This window comes from Chiloscyllium plagiosum, unplaced genomic scaffold (genome assembly GCF_037043375.1).
Source record: "Chiloscyllium plagiosum isolate Xiang-an unplaced genomic scaffold, Cpla_swu_hap1 HiC_scaffold_27, whole genome shotgun sequence".
NCBI lineage: Eukaryota > Metazoa > Chordata > Chondrichthyes > Orectolobiformes > Hemiscylliidae > Chiloscyllium > Chiloscyllium plagiosum.
The window spans coordinates 37,051,468-37,066,990 of NW_028270165.1; the positions used below are offsets into that span (position 1 = coordinate 37,051,468).

Here is a 15,523-nt window from a genome sequence, read left to right on the forward strand (position 1 = left end):
CTGAACTCGTGGCAAAGAGAGCAATGTGGATTGATATCCCTGAGCCAGCTCTTTGTCCCATTTCCAGGAACAGGGTTCTCTCCACTGGCGGTAATTAAACCACTTTGTTGTTGCGTTGACGTGAGGAGATTGTATAAATGTAAACTTTTCTAAATCCCCACCTTCCGTTGATTGAACTGTGAGTTCACTCTTAATCACAATACGTGTCAGCGCAATTTGAGGCCCACATTAGCTCTGCTGGTTCGACACAGCAAGTAAATGAGAGTCTCTATTCGTATCATTCTCTTGCCTTCGCCCTGTAAATCTCCACATTGTTACTTTGGACATGACCACCGAATTCCCTTTGTGTTCTTGAATCTGCCTCCTTGTCACGGTCAGACAGGGACAAGAAAGTCTTCTTCCTAATGTCACTTTTACTTTTTTTTCCAAATGCCTTGAAATCTCTGCCATTTTTTTGGGAAATTGAAAGGATTCTCATTCCTGCACATGAAGCTGAATTGATTTAATATCTAACGTAAATGACTGCGGGTGCTGAGAATCAGAGACACAAAGAGGAGCTGCTGGAGAAACTCAGCAGGTTTGGCAGTACCTGTGGGAGAAAACAGAGTTCTGAAATATTCTCTCTGATTCTCTTTCCACCGATGGTGCCTGACCTGCTGAGTTGCTCCTGCAATTTCTGTTTTTGCTTTTAACTGAAAGTTTATTTCATCTTTCGTAATGAAACAACCAGACTCGCCATGTGCAGATATGTAACCCATTCGAAACCTGTGAAGTGATTGTATTCAAACAAACCCAGCAATAACCCACTATTTCTCAGCTCCACAGGCAGAGAGACCTGGGAAATGAAGCTGTCAGTGTGGTTCTTTATTCGTGGGTCGACTGGTTAATACGATGGATTTGAGATCGATTGCGGTTCCCCACGCAGGTGTGAACCTTGCCGACTACAGTTGAGAAATGTCGTCAAAAAGAAAGGAAGACTGTTCCCCGGTTTCTTATTTAAGATTCAAATCAGTGGAGGGGTTGGAAATCTGCAACCCACTGCCTGTCAGGGTGGAACAAGCAGATACCCACAGAGCTGCTTTTGAGGATATGAGCCAAGTGTTTGGAAATGCGACGAGAACAGTGAGGGGTGTGAAGTCGTGCTCGAAATGAAGCAGGCACCTGAGGACAAAGGTGTTTTATTTGCCATTGAAAGATACTGCTTCACCAAATTGGGACAATGGAAGGGAAGCCATGATGGTGATTATCTTTGGCTGTTCCTCTTGTGAATGTTCCCATTGCTGCGCATGTCCGTGTTAACGTCAGAACTCTGCATCATGGCGGCGTCAGGTACGCACAGTGCCAGGGCGCAATGGATGACGCATCTGACTCCACCTACCTCTTTGAAATGCAGCTCACAGCTTCTTCACACTCCCCAATTAATCTTTCTCATTGTCCTGAAGCCGGCATACAGTTTGAATTCCTGATCTGCAGGAACGAGACTCTTTTCACTGTCTCGCGTCAGTAAGTGTCCCTGAGAACATCAGAGACACGTCACAGCGCTGTCGGAGGAGGGGAAGCTGAAATAGCCCCACACGCTGCTCACGGGCACATTTCACTTTCCCCAACTCAGCAGCACAACCTCTGCGGCTCCTGGGAGTGGAAAGGGAACAAATACCAAAACCTAGTCTCAGGTTTGTAAATCTTCAGGAAATAAGAAATCTGTTCATCCTGTTGGATCTTCCATCCTGGCCTGACAGCGTTGATTGTAAATAGCTGTCCAGTCAGTGCCGATTCGTTTTGGCTGAAAAAAATCTTCCTTATCTCATCCCAGCATTTCTTGCCACAGAGAACTGTGCGGCAGAGTTCATGTATATATTTCCTTGTATGGTATTTTGTAAATAACATTCGTTTGCGGGTTGTTTGTACAGGCTATTCCAGGTTCATTAGCCGCTGTTTAAGTGTATTGGTAGGTTTGTGGGCTACCATGATGCTGAGAGCGTTGAGTTGTCTGGACATAATTTCCCAGATGTCTTTTATGTAAAGTAATGTGGCTAGGGTTTCTGCACACGTTGTGTCTGCTTGTGTCAGTTTGTTGATGTAAAATCGACACACTGGGTTTATTGGGTAGGCAAAAGTGCGGATTGCAGATGCTGGAAACCAGAGTTTAGATCACAGTGGTGCTGGAAAAGCACAGCAGATGAGACAGCTTCCGAGGAGCAGGAAAATCGACTTTTCGGGCAAAAGCCCTTCATCAGGAATGGAAGCAGGACGCCTCCAGGGCGGAGAGATAAATTGGGGGGTGGGGGTGGGGGTGTGCTGGGCCGAAGGTAGCAACGAGTACAATAGGTGAATGGGGGTGGGGATGGAGGTGAAAGGTCAGAGAGGAGGGTGGAGCAGATAGGTGGGAAGGGAGATTGGCAGGTAGGACAGGTCATGAGGATAGCACTGTGCTGGAAGTTTGGAACTGAAGTAAGGTGTAGGGAGGGGAAATGAGGAAACTGGTGAAGTCTACATTAATGTTCTGGGTTTGAATTTATCCGAGGCGGAAGATGGGGCGTTCTTCCTCCAGGCATCGGGTGTGGAGGGAGCGGCGATGGAGGAGGCCCAGGACCTGCATGTCCTCGGCAGAGTGGGAGGGGGGTGTTGAAATGTTGAGCCAAAGGGTGATGGGGTTGATTGTTGCGGGTGTCCTGGAGGTATCCCCTCAAGCGCCGTGACTGGACTCTGGAGGAGTCTCCAGCCTCCCCAATGTAGAGGAGACCGCATCGGGAGCAATGGATACAAGAAATGACATTGGTGGATGCACAGGTGAAAGCCTTCGATCTCCCGCGGCCCGGGTTCGTTTTTCGGGCAGGTAAGTCATTTTCAGTAGATCTGACATCATGCATTTACATCTCCCTGGTGGTCTAGTGGTTAGGATACGGCGCTCTCACCGCCGCGGCTCGGGTTCGATTCCCGGTCAGGGAAACCTTTTTCAGGGGTGCAGGCTACCCATTCTTCTTAAATGCTCTGTGTAATTATTAATAGTCGTTCCTGGGTGCTGCAGTGTGTCGTGGCTCGTTGAAATAGTGTCCTGATTCAGATTTGTTTGTATGTGGAGGGATGATTGCTTCTGGAGTAAAGTACTTGGTTCGTGTGCGTTGTTTTCCTGTAGAGGCTGTTTTGAATTTACCATTGACTGTTTGCTCTACTGTGACATCTAGAAATGACACTTTGTTGTTGTTCTCCTCTTTTGTGAATTGTATGTCAGCGAGGATATTGTTGATGGTGTTGTAGGTTTCCTCTAATTTGTTTCATTTTTTGATGACAAAAGTGTCATCACTGTAGTGGACCCAAAGTTTGGGTGGATCGTTGGAAGGGCTGTTTGTTCGAGTCTCTGCATTATTGCTTCTGCGACGAATCCTGATACTGGTGGTTTCATGGGTATTTCGTTGATTTGTTTGGAGGGCTTGTTACTGAATATGAAGTGGGTGGTAAGACACAGTTCCACGAGCTGGATAGTGCTATCTTTGCTGATGAAGTTGGTGCTGTGTTTGTGTCTCTGGTTCTTCGAGTAGTGTCTTCAGTTTTCTTTGGCCAAGTTGATGTTAATGGATGTGAACAGGGCTGTTATGTCAAAGGACATCATTATTCCATTCTCTTCCATCTTAGTGTATTTGGTGTTCAGGAATTCTTGGATGGAGTAAATGGAGTGGCGTGAATCTTCGACTTGGTGTTTTCAGTGGAGGCCTTTGACTAGTCTGTATATTGGTGTTCCAAATTGTGAAGCTTTGGGCCTGAGGAGGGCTCCTGGTTTGAAGAGGAGAACAACAACAGCGTACCATTCTTAGATGTCACAGTAGAGCGAACAGTCAATGGGGGAACTTCAAACTAGCGTCTACAGAAAAACAACACACACAAACCAAATACTTAACCACAGAAACAATCATCCCAACACCCACAAACGTTGCTGCATCAGGACATTATTTCAACGAGCCACTACACACTGCAGCACAGAGAAACTACGAAGAGCAGAAGAGGAATAGGTATATAGTGTATTCAAGGAGAACGGGTCCCCAATAAACCCAGTCCGCCGATTTCTCATTGATGCTTCCAAGCTGACTTTCAAAAATTCGTTTGGGCCTCCATTCTTTCCTGTTTGTTTTTTGCGGGTTTTGAAAGCTTTCGCAATCCTCTGACTGAGTATTGGAGTTGGGAAGTTATGTTGTGGCTGTACAGGACATTGGTTAGACCACTTTTGGAATATTGTGTGCAATTCTGGTCTCCTATCAGAAGGATACTGTGAAATTTGAAAGGGCTCTGAAGCACCAGTGGGTCCACAGAGGGGAAGAGGCCCTTCTGCTGCCCTGAGTGTGGGAAGGCCTTCAGTGATTCCTCTGCCTGCTGCCGCACCAGTTGGTCCACACCGGGGAAGGCTGTTCTCCGGCCCCAAGTGCGAGATGGCCTTCAGCAGTTCTTCCCACCTGCTGAGACACCAATGGGTCCACACTGAGGAGAGGCCGTTCTTCTGCCCCGAGTGCAGGAAGGGCTTTGCTCTTTCCTCCGAACTGCTGGCCCATTGGTGAGTCCACATGGGGGAGCGGTCGTTCAGTTGCCCTACGTGCAGGAAGTCCTTCAGCAATTCCTCAGCCCTGCTGAGGCACCAGTCCGTCCACACCGGGGAGAAGCCGTTCTCCTGCCCCGAGTGTGGGAAGGGCTTTATCCGCTCCTCCACACTGCGGAAGCACCAGCTGGTCCACACGGGGGCGGGATGGGGGGTTGGGGGAGAGGCCATTCTGCTGACCTGACTGCGGGAAGTCCTTCAGCAATTCCTCCACCCTGCTGAAACACATGTGTGTCCTTCAGCAATGGGAGGCCCTTCAGCTGGCCCGAGTGTGGGAAGAGGTTCATGTTTGCTTGCAACTTGCGGAAGCACCATCGGGGGCACTGCTGCTCATTGAGCCAGGGACTGCACATTGCCAATGAAATGATCCAAATAAACCTCAGACCGCAAGACCATCGGAGCAGAAGTTAGGCCATTGGGCCCGTCGAGTCTACTCTGCCATTCGTTAGAGACAAAATTAGTGCAGATGAGATTAGCTACAGGAAATAGGCCATTTGTCCCAACAAGTCCACACAAACCCTCCGAAGAGTAACCCATCCACACCCATTTCCCTCTAACTAATGTACCTAACTCTATGGGCAATGAAGCATGGCCAATCAACATGACCTGCACATCTTTGGTTTATGTAAGAAGACAGGATCGCCCAGAGAAAACCCATGCAGACACTGGGAGATTGTGCAAACTCCTCACAGACAGCGATCCAAGGCTGGAATCAAACCTGGGTCCCGTGCGCTGTGAGGCTGCAGTGGTAACCACTGAGCCACTACATATTGCAACCCGAAGTTGCAAGCAGGAGGTTGGGAGAATACAGCCTCAGAATGTGGAGTAGTCAGCGTTTTGGGTATTAACCCTTCTTCAGGATTGAAACGTTAACTTCTCCATGAGAAACGATTTATGGGAATGATGCTGGGGGTTGTAGGGTTTGAGCTCCAGGGAGAGGCTGAATAGGCTGGAGCTGTTTTACCTGGAGCATCGGAGGCAGAGGAGTGACCTAATAGAGGTTACAAAATCATGAGGGGCATGGACAGGGTAATAGACAAGGTCTTTTCTCAGGGGTGGGGGAGTCCAGAACTAGAGGGCATAGGTTTAGGGTGAGAGGCGAAATATATTAAAGAGACAACGTCTTCATGCAGGTGGTGGTACATATATGAAATGAGCTGCCAGAATATATGGGTCAGGTGCTGTCAAATGGGACTAGATTAATTTAGGATATCAGGTCAGCATGGACAAGTTGGACTGAAGCGTCTGTTTCCATGTTGTACGTGTCTCTGACTACTGGTCCTCATGTAATTTTAAAATAGGGTCCAAGTAACTTTGAATAGTTCAATCTTATTGAGCTCACTTCCTGAAAAGTTTCAAATGAATCATCTGAGCGATACTGTTTAAACATGCTAAGTTGGACAAAGTATCCCATCAAGTTCAACACAAACCCAGAGTTGAAGAAGTCAGAAGTCAGAACACCAAGGGGACCAAACTGATCACAATATTCCAGGTGCAACCTTATCAACGTCCTGTATAACTAAAACATAACTTGCCAATATCTATACTCAATTCCCTAATTGATGAAGGCCAGTGTGCTGAAACCTTTCTTCACTGCCTTGTGTACCAATGTAATCAGAGATATAGGACCTACTTTAAACTGATCCACAATCCAGCTACTGGGAGCCCAGAAGCAGAGTAGTGCTGCGTGAGTGTGCTGGGCACATAACCCAGAGGTCGATGGGTAAAAACCATGTGATCCTATTGCCCAATGTCTCCGTAAGCTGCTTTCATTTACAATGTTGCTCTGTTCTGTATGTTGCCTTTGCATCTGCTTCCCACAGCTTCTTCAGTGGAGGAGTGGCAGCTGGAGCCCAGGAGTTCAACGACCCGCAGGAGCTTGAGGAAGGTCCAAGCTCCAAGAAGCGGGGGGTAAGGCTGGAGGCAGGATTTGCTCAAGGCTTGTATTTTTAACTCATTTAAATGGTACCTACTGTATGGGGCTATGGTTTACATAAAAACCGGAGGATCATATCAGAGTGTTTATATTTAGCAGCGGTAGTTGGTAAAATACACTCCCTGGAGGAGCACCTTCTATGATGCTGAATTTCTTGCTTTATGCCCTTCCCCCATTTCTTATCTCCCAGCTTGGTTTTATGTTTTTTTGGTTAAATTTAATTTCATATTAATCAGACTGGGTATTGACTGTGTGCTATTAATTTGCTTCTTCGAATATTGAAAGTCAAAATTCATGGTGTAATTTCATTTCTGATGTCAGAGTTTTACACTGAATGTGCAGATGTGAAGACCAGTAAGTTGTGAAAATACATCAAGAACTTGTGGTTTTTAACAAAAAGAGCAGTTCACTGATATTCATGGCATTGTCTTATTTGGGAGTGATGATTCAAATCTGACCAACAAACCGTTTCATGCAGTCACCCAATTTAGTTAAAATTTTCATTAATTTAATTAAAGAAAAGAACTCTGGCAGGCTAAGATTTATGCAATCTATTTATAAGACTATGTCCATTGCTTGCAATATGGTCTCATCCACATTGGGGAAACTAGACGCCAACTCGCGGAACGTTTCAGGGAACAGCTCTGGGACAGTAAAACTAAACGACCGATGCCCTGTGGCTGAACGCTTTAACTCGTTCTCCCATTCCGCCAAGGACATGCAAGTCCTGGGCCGCCTCCACTGCCAAACTCTTGCTACCCGACGCTTGTAAGAAAAACACCTCACCTTCTGACTTGGGACCCTCCAACCACATGGTATCAATGTAGATTTCGTCAGTTTCCTCATTTCCTCTCCCCCACCTTGTCCCAGATCCAACCTTCCAATTCGACACCAACCTCTTGACCTGTCATACCTGTCCACCTTGCTTCTCACCTATTTGCTCCACCCTCATCTCTGACCTATTACCATCAATCCCTACCTCCATCTACCTATTGCATTCCCAGCTGCCATTCATCCAGCCCCACTTCCTTCCCATTTACCTCTCAGCCCCCTTGGGCCACCCTTTATTCCTGATGAAGAGCTTATGCTCTAAACCAAGACTGTTATGAAACAACATTCTCAACAAATAGGAAATAGCTCCCAAGTCAGATTTCATTCCCTCTTCTGTTTCCCAGTTCTTTCAGAAACAAGAAATATCTTTTTCTTCCACTAGAAAGTGATCTTCCACTTTGCGCTGTCTGAAGTGTTATGCCACATTATTACTTCAGCCACCTTTTAAGAATCGTTTCAACCTGTTTTTCTCACAATTGTGGAGGTGACCAAAAGCAAACATTTCACTCCTCCTCAATGCCCCATTTCTCCTCCTATGAGCCACTTTGTCATGTTGTCTATGTTACAAGCAGCCGAGTGCACTTGGTTTCTGAATTGAAATTTGGCCATTGAAGTGATCAGAATTAATATATATCGATGGATAGCTGTGTTTGCACTAACTGTAATTATCCACCAATATGATGTCGGTTGTTCCACCAAAACTGGAAACAATGATCTATGTTTATATTGCAGTCGGATGTAGAAAATCATCCCAGCGATCTTCACGTTATTATAGTTTACTGTGGCCATACAGCATTGCGAGGCAGTTTGATGTGACTAAAATTTGGATGGAAAGAATGTAGATTGATGAGAAGGCAAAATGGCAGTGTCTCTGGCCACAATCGATCTGTCTGGCTTGATTATATGAGTGGCGGCTGTTCAAGAGCAACTTCCACTCCATCACTTCAACCAGCAAGAGGAGACAAGTGTGAACACCACATTCCAACTATGACATATACGCATTGCTTCGATGTTATTGATCAAAATCCTGGAATTCGCTCCTGAACCTTTATTATAGACCACATAATATTTGTGAAGTAATTTAAGAGGTAGCTCACCACCACTTTTTCAAGGACGGTTTGGGAAGACTTGCTGGCAGAGCCAATGATATGCACATGATCTTGGAAACAGTCGAATCGTATGGATAGATGATTGGCTAACCAATGATACAGGAGGGATAAGGGGCATGCTGAGGATCGCAACTTACAACTAGCAACGTTCCACAGGGATCAGTGCTGGGGCACAAAATTATTTACTATATTTATATGAATTACTTGGATAGGTAAAGTGAATGTACTATTGCCAAGACTGCAGTAGATACAGTTGATTAGAATGCAGGTGGTAAGGATGACATGAACTCTTCATCCAAGTTCAGTGAGTAATCGAGAAGGCAAAAGGGAGATTGGCCTTTAAATGGAGTACAAAAGTACGGAGGTTATAGTGAACCTCCGCCTGGAGGTTTTGATTGAAAGTGCAGTGAAGATTCAACCAGCTGACAGTGGATCTGAATCACATGTAGATCAGACCAGGTTTGGACAGCAGGAAACCAGATAAGTTTTTACAACAAACCACAACGATTTCATCATTTGACTCTTAATTCCAGATTTATATTGAATTCAGATTCCACCATCTGCCGTGGCAGGTTTTGAACCCAAGTCCCGTGAACATTACCTGGGTGAATGGTCTGGTGACAATAAAGTGGCCATCGCCTCCCCTGAACACATTGGCATATTGTGTTCAGAGGTAACAAAGGAGCAAGAGGTTTCAGCAGCTGCTAAGTTGTTGATATTACACAAGGGAACATCAGCACTCTCAGTAATGGCACATACTGAAGCCAGGGCCCTGTATCAAAGGTAAGGGCTCGGGATCCACAAGAAATAGGAACAGCAATACGCCATTCAGCCTCTTGAGCCTGCTCCTCCATTCAGTAGGATCGTGGCTGATCTGGCATTCCCCACATCCACTTTCCTGCCCTTTTCCTGTAACTGTTCATCCCCCGACTGATCACGAATCTATCGATCCTAGTTTTAAATGTGACAAGAAGGATGTCAACAGAGTTACTGAGGTTGGGGGAGGGGCGGGGGGTGCTCAGGTCGAACTTGGGGACTAAAACAATGGCTTCACACTTCACAATATTGAACTAAGGGAATGTTTATGGTTATCCAATGCTGGAAATTGGGCAGGCATTCAGATGAAATTATTGGTAAATTATGAATGACAGAGGAGTCGGGAGAGAAGTGGTGTTCAGGCACAGTTGGATATCATCAGTATAGATGCCAACACCAGCAGCTACGGTTAAATAAATAAGAACGGAAGACACTAAAAGCAGACCCTCCCAGAGCATACAGCGATATTGGAGAGGGTCAGTACTGTCATTAACTCTGATCCAGGCTGTCCGCAGGTCGACGAGGGAATGTTCATCGCTGTCACCGTTACAAAGGATGTCAAATATGACCTTGATAAGAACTGTTTCAGGGGTAGAAACCAGACTCGAGGGCTTTAAACACAGAATTCTGGAAAAGCTGGGAATGGCTTATTCAACAATGTAACATCCAAACCAACACTTCCATTGGTGCGATAATTATAGAAGTGTTTTGGTTTTTATTTAGATGATTCTCAGCAATACTGAGTAAGAAGCAACAAAATTAACACAAGAAATATTGCAATTGCTACAATATGCCTGCTCCCAATAGGAGACCACCTGGTGTTCACTTCACTGTCTGCAAGGCGCAATATTGGAAAGGAATTATCCAGTTCATAGCTATAAGAGGGGAGACACAGACTGCTTGATACAAAGGGCGGGAGTAGGCCACTCGGCCCTACGAGCCTGCTGCAACATTCAATAAGATCATGGCTGATCTGAATACAACCTCAGCTCTACATTCCTCCACATCCCCGACAATCTGTTACCCACTTGGTTAGCAAGAACCTGTCTACCTCTGCCTTAAAGATTTTGAATTCACTGCCTTTTGAGGAAGACACACAACTATCAGAAAGAAAAAAAATCATCCTAATTTTTGTCTTCTACTTTTAAAATATGACCCTCTATTTTCAGATATTAAGATAGGGATACAAGCTGCATTGAAATAATACCTGTGGTACAGTTAACTATCTCAAAGTGCTTCACGTGAACATAATGAGAATTCCTTTAAAAATCACAAGAGTGGAGCACAGATTAGGACAGGTGGCCAAAGACTTGGTCAAAGGGGCAGGTTTACGGCAATCTTTTAAACAGGTTCAATTTCCCAAACATCTGAGGACTAAGACATAAAGAGCAAACACAAAATAGCAAAGGATGGGAAACAACAGTGTGGACATAATGTCACAGGATGAGTAATCCAGGGAACATGAGTTCAAATCCCACCACAGCAAGAGGTGAGATGTGAATAATTCGAATCATAAATGGGGAACACAAAATTAGTCTCAGTATGGTATCGATGGCACTGACGTCAATTGTCATAAAATCCCATGTTCACCAATGTCCTTTCAGGAGGGAAACTGCCATGCTGACCTGGTCTGGCTTACATGTGACTCCAGACACACAGCAATGTGGTTGACTCTTAAATTGCCCTCTGAATTGGCATAAGCAAGACACCTTGCACTTAAGGATGGATAACAAACATCAACCTTGTTAAAGTGTCAGAACAGAAATTGCTGGAGAAACTCAGCCAGTCTGGCAACAACGGTGGAGAGAGAGAGAGAAAGAAACAGAGTCAATATCCTGGCATGCGTCCAGAACAGTTGTGAAGAAGGGTCACAGCACTTGAAATGCTAACTCTGCTTCTCTCTCCACTTGTGCTTCCAGTCCTTTTGAGTTTCTCCAGCAATTGGTGCATTTTTGTGTTTCAGATCTCCAGCATTGCAGTTCTTCATTACACTGACTTAGGGAAGCTCAAATCCGATAAAAGAATAAAGCAGAAGGGCTGGAATTACTCAGCAAGTCTGGCAGCAGCTATTGAGATAAAAACAGTTAGTTCTTCGGGTTATTGAATGATCTTACATCGGGGACAAACTTTTGGCAAGCTGCAAGAGTAAAAGGCACTGGTGTAACTTCAACATCTGGGAGAACTCTCTCAGCCATGGAGGTCAGACTGACTCAGCATTCTGGTCCTGCTCATTACCTGTTAACTTCTCCATTTGTTGTTCTTGTTATATTTCTACATGGTTGACACATTCCTATGTTTTAAAATGATATTCCAAACTGACAGGAATTTTCCATGTAAGTAATCATACATTAGAGGGTTTGGAACGTGAATGTAAGTTTTAAACAAAAAGTATTTATTCATGCATAGTGTGTGGGCATCGCTGGCAATGCTTGCATTTATACCATCCTTAACCACCCTGTGGTTGGTTGGAAAAGTGAATGAAGGTGTCTGAGATTGTCTTGATTAGCACAGCAATCTCAAAGATGGGTGTGCTCAGGTAGAAGTACCCTCCACTCCCACAGCAAGTCTGCATTCACTTCAATTACAGATGCCATCTCACACTCCCAGGACAAGGACAGCATGGGATTACAATCAGAATAAAGCTTCCTCTACTCTTAAATTGAAAGTGAAGCTACCTCAACACTGTCCCCAACAAACACTGTCAAGACAGAGAGAGCATTGGGTTAGATACAGAGTAAAACTCCGTCTACAGTTCCCCATTCATTCAGTCCATGGACAATGACAGCAAAGGGTTAAATAAACAGTAGAGCTTCTTCCATTATGACTGACACTTAGTACGTTCTACACCAATCCTCAAGGATAATTCAGAACTGAGACTATTATCTGGTACTGAATTCACACACCCTAATGGGAATGACAGCAACAGAAAATCAGGTCAAACACACACAATGTACAACAAAACTATACCGTTATTGGGATCTAAGATATTTAAATGAGAGGAGATATGATCCCTGCAATGATCTGAATGTGAGCTGAACAACTTTCTCACTTGAACAATATTCTCTGGGAATGCAATGTCCATCTCACTGCTGTCTATTCAATTCCTCTGCTCTCGTTCAGGGCTGAGTTGCGGCTGACCACATGGTGGCGTGGGCGTCAAGAGGTGAGACAATTAAGGTCAACTTGGATTGAGGGCATCCTGTGTCATGCCAGTGAGGTCGAGGGTCGCTGATTTACTCAACTTATAATCGGGGACAAGGGGATGTCAGGCTGGGCTTGTATCAATTTGCGTTTAGAAGAAACAGATGATCTGATGAAGCAGTATAACATCTGGAGAGGACTTAATGTAAATGTAATGTCCACTCATTTCTAGCCAGAGACTAGCCTCTCATTTAAGATAGGAGAGTTTTGTTTTTCTCTCAAGTGTTCCCAAGTCTTTGAAATTCAGTTCTTTAGAGAGCAGCATGTGGTGGTGGCACGGTGGTTCGCACTGCTGCCTCACGGCATCAGTGATCTGAGTTTGAACCCACCCTCGGGCCGACTCTTTGTGAGGAGTTTGCACATTCTCCCCTTGTGTCTGCGTTGGTTTCCTCTGGTGCTCTGGCCTCCTCCCACAGTTCAAAGGATGTGCAGGTGAGTGTAGATTGACCATGGGAGATGCAGGGTTACAGAGATAGAGTAACGAACTTGTTTTGGGTGGGACGGTCAGTCAATGTTGACTCGATGGGCTGAATGGCCTACTTGCACGCAATTGACCTATATCAATCAACAGTATAATCTTGCTTTATGGTTACCGACATCAAATTACATTCGTGGTTTGGGTTATTTCATCTCTTATGTCATCATATTCAACCAACTGCAGCATCTCGAAACTTGCTTAATTACAATATCCAATATCAGCAGAGTACTTTTTCTTTTTGTCACGACCATTTTCTTGAAATCTGACGTGTGACATCTTCATTGCTGTCAAAGTTCCTTATTTGTCCCGACATTGTCATGGTTTTACTTTGTCGAATGACTTCCTGGCTTTTGCATTTAAGACCCTATATTCTGTCCTCGTCAACACTTTCCCTTCCAATTCTGTACTAAAGATTTCATGAAAGACCTCAGAGTGTGGTGAGACTGTGGAACTCACTCCCACAGTGAATAGTTGGGGTGAAAGACATTACAACTAAGGGTAAGCAACCAAATACAAATGAATGTCACTCTCACCAGATTCACAACACAGTGAAATTAAAACATGCAATGTCCCTCAATTTCTCAACTGTTCCTAACCAGACTTGATGAAGAACGGATCTTGCACATCAACATTATAATTTAAACAAAAACCAACAATTATAAATACGGCAACTTTTCTAGGCCAAAGTTAAGTAGATAATCTAATTAATAGCAATGAATTAAACCCTTTGATCAAGTCCCCCATCATCTCAGAAATAGAAATTTCAGCGGCAAATTAAGAAAGAATTTTTTTTTAAAACTTACCAATTCAAACAAACAGTTTCCAACAATGTATTGCCAAGCCTTTGTGCAATACTTGGACTATGAGTTTTTCACAGACACGTCACTGTAACTCCAATCTAAAAGTCACTGCTGAATGTGACGAGACACCCCAAAGTATTCAGTCATTTCTTACAGGCTGGGACTCATTCCCAGAAAGAGCCAACAATTCTTTAACTGGACAGTAGAATCTCGAGAGAACAGCTCCTGGGCTCAACAAGCAGCAACGCCCAATGGAAGCAAAGTTGGCGGCGGGGCAGGGCGGGGCAAGGGCATAAAACAAAAAAGCCCACTGACTCTCCCACTGCACAAACACACTGTCAGAATGCACAGGGGCTCAGTCCTGGGAGTGACCCACAGCAGTTTCATCAAGAGGGCCACACTTGATGAACAGATCTTGCACACCAGAATTATAATTTAAACAAGAACAAACAATTATGAATACCGCAAATTTACTAGGGCAAAGTTAAACAAGATAATCCAGTTAATAGCGATGTTTTAAGCCTTATGATCAAGTCCTCCACCATCCCATAGACACAAAATTAAGGGGTAAATTAAGGAAGAGAATTTTTAAAATTATCAATTGAAGCAATCAATTCCCAACAATGGATTGCCAAGCCGTTGGGCAATTCTTCGATGATGAGTTGTTCACAGGCACATAACCGTAAATTTAATTTCAAAGTCACTGCTGAATGTGAATGGACACCCTGAAGTATTCAGCTATTTCTTCCAGACTGGGGCTCGTTCCCAGACAGAGCCAATACTTCTTTAACTGGACAGAAAACACTAGAGAGAACAGCTCCTGGTCTCAACGAGCAGCAGTGCCCACTGTAAGCAAAGTTGCTGGGGTGGGGAGCACGACGGCATAAAACAAAAAAATCCGACCCACTCTCCCGCTTTCAGCACTGTCAGAATGGGCAGGGCTTCAGTCCTGGCAGTGACCCACAGCAGTTTCACCAGCAGAATCAGATTGTTGGGAGCACTGGTGTGCCCACTGGTGCTTCTGCAAGGTGCAAAATGATGAGAACCTCCGCCTGCACTCGGGGCAGGTGAACGGCCTCTCCCCGGTATGGTCCCCGCCTGTGCCTCAGCAGGTGGGAGGAATTGCCGAAGGCCTGCCCGCACTCTGGGCAGGGGAAGGGCCTCTCCCCGGTATGGACCCGAAGGTGGGATGCCTGGTTAAAGCCCTTCCCGAACTTGAGGCAGGAGAACGGGCTCTCCCCGGTGTTGACCCGCTGATGCCTCAGCAGGGCAGAGGTATCGTTGAAGGCCTTCCCGCACTTGGAGCAGCTGAAGGGCTTCTTCAATATGTGGACCCGGCAGTGGGTCAGCAGGACGGAGGAATAGCTGAAGGCCTTCCCGCATTCGGGGCAGGAGAATGGTCTCTCGCTTGTGTGAACCGCTGGTACCTCTGCAGGACAGAGGAAATGCTGAAGGTCTTCCCGCCCTCAGGGCAGCTGAAGGGTCTCTCCCTAATGTGGACCCGCTGATGGCTCTACTGGCGGGTGGAATTGCTGAAGCCCTTTCAGCACTCAGAGTAGGAGAACAGTCTCTCCCCGGTGTGACTGCGCCCATGAGTCTCCAGGTCAGATGGGAAACGGAAGCCTTTCCCACAGTCGCCACACTTCCACGGTTTCTCCACGGGACGGGATTCCTTACGTTTCTCCATGACCGAAGCTTCACCTGCACACAAAGGCGTGTACAGTACCTCTCTGCCGTGAATTCCTCTTCCCAGTCTGTATAACATTT

The 15,523-nt window shown here is 45.4% G+C and overlaps 1 non-coding gene and 1 pseudogene across 1 annotated transcript; one reads left to right on the top strand and one right to left on the bottom strand.

Annotated features, from left to right (window-relative positions):
* LOC148143630 (uncharacterized) overlaps window positions 1–15,523 on the bottom strand; it is a 69,156-nt pseudogene that overhangs the window by 5,002 nt on the left and 48,631 nt on the right.
* trnae-cuc (transfer RNA glutamic acid (anticodon CUC)) lies at window positions 2,878–2,949 on the top strand. Its single transcript has one exon. It is a non-coding gene; the product is annotated as a tRNA-Glu (tRNA).